The sequence below is a fragment of the Brassica oleracea genome, chromosome C1, assembly GCF_000695525.1.
Source record: "Brassica oleracea var. oleracea cultivar TO1000 chromosome C1, BOL, whole genome shotgun sequence".
In the NCBI taxonomy this organism is placed as follows: Eukaryota; Viridiplantae; Streptophyta; class Magnoliopsida; order Brassicales; family Brassicaceae; genus Brassica; species Brassica oleracea.
The window spans coordinates 41,682,737-41,690,376 of record NC_027748.1 but is presented as its reverse complement, the minus strand read 5'-3'; positions in this window follow the sequence as shown (position 1 = coordinate 41,690,376).

Here is a 7,640-nt window from a genome sequence, read left to right as displayed (position 1 = left end):
AACTCTAAACCCTAAACCCTAAACTCTAAACCCTAAACCCTAAAATCTAAACCCTAAACCATAAACTCCAAACCCTAAACCCTAAACCCTAAATCCTAAACCTTACCCTTTAACTCTAAACCCTAAGTTTGTGATTTTTGATAAAATATTAAGTGCTATTTTTGTGACTTTTGACCTTGAGTGATAGTTTGGGAACAAAAACTTGATTTAGTGTTATTTTTGTCTTTTTTTATAATTAATATCATTAAATATAGATATTAAATTAAGAAAATATCTATATATATATAAAGATGTTGGTGGCCCTCCTATGATGCCACGTGGAAATTCGTTTGCTACAGACACGATACGTGTCCCGCTTCATTGAAACGCGCCGTATCACTTAATCGTATCAGTCATGGGTTATAATACTTCGTGCTGGGCTTGAGACTTTAAAGACCCAAAATCAACATTACGACATACCACGCATACCACGTCAACTTGTAAAAGAGATATTTTCCCATATATACATACCGCTACATACTAAATTTATGTAGAATCAATATAAAGCTTATTATAAATAAACGACACATCATACATACCGATACATACTATGTTAGTATAATTATTCAGTAAATAAAAAATTTGATTATCTTTATTCATATTGAAAATATCGTGAACGTTCAAATATTTCGATTTTTTACTTAGATTTCTATTTACCAAGATACATATACGAATTTCTAATAGTAAGAATACGTAAAACCATAAGAAACTGGAATTAACAAGAGAACCATGATTCGATATAGGTTAGGTTTAAGATATTGGTTTTCCCACTAACACTGATTCGTTAAGAAGTAACTCTACTGTTACGTTGTGTATTAATCATAACATAAATATACATAGTAAATCATCAGTATATATATGTATATATATACGTTCTGATAATTATAAATTGACTTATGGTTTTAAAAAACTTACTTTTCTTATCTCCACGATAATAAATAAATTATGTATTCCTATTAAAAAAAAAATTAATCATAGCGTTAATACTTGTGAAGTCAAACGAAAACTAAGAATAAAAAGAATCTATATGAAATCATGGCATATATATTATGGGCTACAAATGAAGTTTCTATAACTGCTAAGTACTACTTTCGCCATCCATCTCAAAAAAAAAAAAAAAACTATTAATAATAATTAAAGATAATTAGCTCACACACTAACGTATAAAAGCATCATCAATACACTCTTAAATTCAACATTAACAGTTATAATGACAATAAACACCCAATATATCAAAAGGCATGAACAACTCTATTAATATCTTGATGCATGCCATCACTATATAAATCAACTTCCATTTGCTAATATCATCATCCATACACAAAACAAAACAACAATCATGTCTAAGCATATGATTATCCAAAATCGCAAACCTAAAAAATTAGAGAGACACACCCCTCTCCTGTCAAGGTTGAGCCGTGCAAGAGAGTACACCATTGCCGACGTCCGCCGATGTATTCGTTCCTAGCCATACGAGGTTACAGACAAGGAGTGCAGAAACATCTTCAGACATGCGCGTTTGAGGGGCCTCGCCAACCATCCACTGCGAACTCTATGTTCTTACAAAGATGAGATGAAGTTTTGCCTTAGGTATGGCAATCGTGAGGCACATTACATAGAAGGAGTAAAGCATCTCTTTGCTTTACATGATCGTACCAAAGGAATGAGGCACCTCAAGATCTCAGCAACAAAAAACTATAAGAGAGGTAAGTATATCTGTACGCAATACTTAAGCTACTCTTGAAGGGATGAATCTTCTAGACGTTCATAAATGGAGAAGCAACACATATGTGGTTGATAAGCTGTGGAATCAAGTTAAGAGGTCGTTGCATGAAGTTCCAATCATAAAGAACAGCTTCTATGGCACGAACATGATTCTTATAATGCCACCAAGAGCTTGCGAACTCAACAAACTCGAGAACAGATGCAGTAAGTGTTTCTATTATAAAAAGATGGTGAGGTTTATGGAGTTAGTGCACCGTGGCTAACAACTTTCCTAAATTTACCATTTTTTAGTATTTCCATTTCAATGCATGTTTCAATTACTGCTGTTTTTTTTTTCCTGCATTGTTTCATGTTTACTATAAAGAAATTCTGGTAGTTGCTAATTCCAAATCTATTAAACTCTATTTAAATTATGTTTTACTTATGCACATTTAATTATTCATATTAAAATGCTATACTAGACGTAGCCGCCATTACATAATTACATAATTATCTGGAACTCAATAACTTGTGGCACAAGTAAACAATTCTGCCATTTGTGCTACTTATAATCCATAGTAATAAAAGGTCGGTTCTTGGGCTTAGAATATTAACAATATATTTACCGTTCGAACGTATACGGAAGTTATAGTTTCGTAATTTATACTAATCCCCTCAGGATCGTTACACAAAAATGCAAGTTCAGAAAGTATATATTAAAGTTAACGTGCCCCACTGTCCATGCACGAAAGTATAGAATCCTACCTTTAGGTATTTCTTGCAAATTATAATCAGTTCTTCCTATATGATCTCCCAGCATGTATATCTCTTAGATCTCAATTGGTGGCACCTTACAAATACATTCATAAAATTAGCATCAAAGTCAACTTTGATTTAATACCCTCATTCTACGATATATATAGTGCGATCCCAAATTAGATTAGATTATTTAGGGAATTGAAAAAATAAAATAATAAACCATTCACACTAGGATTGCATCATATCTATTGTATACCATTCGTATAATTATAAATTTATATTTGAAAATATCAAAACTAAATATGAGATTTCGCGCGTTTAAACTATATAACAACTAACCTATTTAATAGTATTTCCAAAATAAACTCTATATAGCTTCAAATACATAGTTTTTTACTCTCTCAAAAAACTATAGAACTTCAAATTTAGAGTTTCGTGGAATGAAACTTTAAATTTAAGTTTCATTTTTTTTTTAATTTTGGTCATTGCAACTAATTACATATCACATTTATGATTCTTAAGTATTTTTCCGTTTATCATTTTAACCCTTAAAAAAATTATATCTCATAATTGTTTCAGATTTGTTTTTATAAGTTCACGTTTTACACATAAAATTAAATAAAAAAATAAAAATAAAATTATTATTTTAAAACTAAAATTAGACAACAAGAATATTACAGAAAACCTTAATAATTTTTTTTAAAGGATACATGAAGACTTAATTATTATACAAGTTTAAATATTACAAGTAGTCTGGTAAATTTGCTCTCGAACCTCCAAAATATTGTCCACAATTTTGTGTAACAGAAGATGGAGCATTACAAAAATAGTTTTATGAAATAATGTGGTATTTTGTTTATAGTTTAATATTTAATTATGTATTTCTATTTATTATTTTATATTTTAGTGTAAGATTTTATTAATTAATATTTATGAAATATTTTTTATATGTGTTAGTTATTTATAAAAAGTTTATGGATTTACATTAGTTATGATAAATACAAGGACTATAAAGTAAAATACAAATAATTTTGAATTTAAGTTTTGAAGTTTTGTTTTTGGAGAAAAATACCTTGAAATTTCAAATATCCCGTGTGATAGGTATCTTTGGAATCATATCTATATATGTTGTTCCATAACCAATTCCATGTTTCCATGTTACTTATTTTAAATTAAAATACTACAAAACTACTAAATTAAAAACATATATTTAATACGCGCTTGATTGGTGTAAATAAGACCAATCAATTAAAATCATCTAAGTATTCTTTCATATCTACCACTACATATGAATACTAATCTCAAAAAGTTCAACAGTTAGTATATACTCGCAGACTTACTTATTCCTATTAGTATGCTAATTCATAATACTTCTCAAATTTAAGCAGTACACCTTTAAAAGATAAACGAATACACTAAATATTAACAAATTAATGTAACGAGTCTTTTTTATAAATTTCACTAATCTTACCATCTCTAGAACTCACTCACACCAGAATAAATTATTCTCTCATTTGGTCCAACATCAATCAACTTATCATGCACAAAAAAATTAATAACTAAGAACATTCACACAATCAATAATCCAAATACAAACAAAAATAAGTTCAAAAAATATATTTTAAACAAGAAAAATGTATCACATCCCGCGCGTAGCGCGGACCGACCCTAGTTATATTAGTATAATGATAACATTCTCTTAATAAATATATTTTTCTTCTTAAAATTTTTCCAACACCAAATATCATTTTATTTTTCTTCAAACATGAATCTAAGCTTTTGAAAGATGACTTTTTAAATTTGATTGGCATATACACGTCAAATAATTTAATCATGTATATAATTCATGGTAATTTCCAGGAAATCACTAAAAAATATTTTATCAGATGCATATATGTAAGTGTATCATTTCGATTTTTACTTATCTAATATTCCAAATTTTCATTACAATTTTCTTATATTATAATCATTTCAAAAGGGTTGAATGTTTTTAGTAACAAACAATTATAAATATTTTAAAACTTTAATATTTAAACTAAAAATATCAGGTGCCGCATAAGTAGAAATATTTCACAACGCCAGATTTTTCTAATCTATTGAACAAACAATAGAACTAAATATATAACTTTTGAATAATGTGCTTTCTAATCAAAAACATAAATCTATACAAATTTTATCACATAACAAAAAAATAAACTCGCGTTTTTTATATTGACCATATTGATACTGTAGATAAGAAGACCAAGTACAACGTTGAACGGATCAATGCTTCCGCAGTCATTGACAAAGACAAAAATAAGAAGGATATCTGAACTTATAAAGCATTGTGTTTTATTAGTGCATTTAGAGAAACTTTATCGCTGTGGTTTCTTAACATCAATATTTTAACGAAATTATTTGTTTTATTAAACTTTGTTTTTTAGTGGAACATATCAATAAATGAAAAAAATAACAAGTATATATTAAGGGGTGGTGACCTGTTCTAAATACGTCTTTGTTTAGAACTTTTCTTTTCTAATTTCTCTGACAATCATTTATTTCTATTACTTAGGTACTTACTAAAAACTGCAGTTAGCCTTGCTTTTAGGAGAAGAAGATGAAGAACCGGAACAAGAGCATCCAGCCGTCGCGTGGATAGGTAACAAGAGAGATTCTCCTCGGATCTCAAGTACTAATCAAGAGCTCAAGTCCAAAACTTTAAGTTGCAACTATGAGAAGAAGCTAGTGAGTATATGCGATATCCTATTTGGGCACAGGCTGCTTTCAAGGGTATCAACCGCCTGAACCCTGTTGAAAGCCAGATCTATCAAGCTGCGCTATTTGATTTCAAGAACCTGCTGTTTTGCGCTCCACCTTGTACTGCTAAGACCAATGTTGCTATCCTCACCATACTGCGCCAACTTGGCCCGAGTCATGATGAACGTGAGAATTCCATTATTGTGTATGTTGCAGCTATGAGTGCCCTTGTTGCTGATGTTCTGTCCCACCGTCTGGGGTGTTATCAAGTTAGGAGATCAGAACCTTTGTAGTGGCTCGAGTAATTGTTACAACTCCAGAGAATTGGGATATATTTACCAAGAAGCCTGAAAATTCCGCTCATACTCAGCTTGTGAGACTTGTGATCATTGATGATGTCCTTCTCCTTCAAGGGCATGTGCTTGAGGCTATTGTTGCTAGAATGCAAATCAGTACTGGATGTGAAGCGGACATTCGTCTCGTGGGTTTATCTCCGGCACTGCAAAATTCTGCAGACGTGGCCAGGTTCTTGAAGGTTGTTCGAGTTTACCTGCCACTGCAGACCAGTTGTGCAACCTATCGGCTGCAAAGAAAAACCTTTCCAATTAATGGATGATATATGCGCTGACAAAAACCTTTCCAATCTTTCATTCTCTCAATCTCACAAATCCTTTCATTCTCTTAAATTCTCAAATTTCTCTTCTCTCTCAAATACTTACGGTTACTTCACTCCTTTTTTACTTTGTTCGTGTGCTTCATCACGGTTAAAACACTTAGAAGCTCTCATAATCCCACAAATAATCACATCAGGTACTTGTTTTTGTCAGAAAGAACTGCAAAAGCATTACAGGATGCCACAGATAAGATCAAAACTATAAAACCGGAAACTCGCGAGTTTATTGAAAACGAGATTGCTAGGGTCGCGAGTGATGACCTGAAAGTTCTTCTCCCTCGTGGTTTTGCGCTTCTCCATGCTGGACTGACAAAGGGTGATAGTCAGATAGTTAGGACATTATTTGAAAAGAAGCATCTGCTTGTGTTGATCTCCACGAGAAGTGAAGAAGTATGGGGTATGAATTTGTCTGCACACACCGTAGTTATCAAAGGAACAAAAGAATACTGTCCTGACAAGGGAAAATGGATGGAGCTGAGCTGTATGGAGATCATGAGAATGCTTGGTGTTGCACAACGTGACCAAGGGCCTGGGCATGGGATCATAATAACGGGTGAAAAAAAGGTCGAGTATTATAGGTCTCTGATTGCTGGTCAACTACCCATTGAAAGCCAGTTTATATCCAAGCTTGCTGATCAGGTTAATGTAGCTATTGTGCTGGGAACCGTTCAGAATGCTAAAATGGCTTGCGACTGGCTTTCGCATACATACTTCTATTTCTGCATCCTACGCAATCCAAAGCTGTCTGGCTTGTTGCCCCTTGCACAAGAAAGAACAATGGAGGGAACAATAGCTGACCTGGTACGTAATGGAATGCTTGTTTTGTTCCCCTTTTCTTTCTCTCAGTTTGTTTGAATATTTTTTTTTGTCTTTTGCAGATACATTCTGCTGCCACTATTTTGGACAAGAACGACATGATTGAGTATGACAGGACAAGTGGAGACTTCCAGGCTACTGAATTGGGATGCTTTGCTAGCTACCATTTGAAGCCACGAATGACAGATGTTGATATCTATCGTCTGTTATCGCTGAGTGAGGAGCTCAAATATGTGGCTGTTCGACAAGATGAGAGGAAGGAACTGGCGAAACTTTATTCAAGTGGTAGTATCCAGAATTCGATAGAGGAATCTCTGGATAGGCGCAGTGCCAAGGTCAATCTTTTGCTGCAGGCATATATATCACGGCTACCTGTTGAGAGCCTTTCTTTGACATCTGACATGCATTACATTGCTGAGGTTTGTGTTACACTAGATATTCCTGCTCGTTAAAATTGATGTAATCTTTGTTTTTTCTTTTTTTAAATGTTTTTAGAGTGCTGGACGTCTTGTACAAGTTCTTTATAAGATGGTCTCGAAGCAGGGTTGGGCTCAACTGGCTAAGGAAGCTCTGAAAATATCGGTAATGATCAGGGAGAGGATGTGGAGTGACCAAACGCCCTTAGAGCATGAGCATTACATGATTTTTTTTATATTTTTTTGTGGGTCCATGAATAGTTATGAACCTTTATTTGTCTTTTTCTGTATTGGTGAACCTGAAGAAAGAGTTCATAAGATTAAAATAATAATATTTAATTTTTTTTTTAAATTCAAATTATTCAGAATACATGAATAAAATATTAAAAATATTATTAAATTTGTGAAAACTATTTATTCAATACATTAAAAGAGTAGATTACATAAACCGAGAAATTGAAAAATATACAAAGCTTATTCATCTTCATCACCAAACT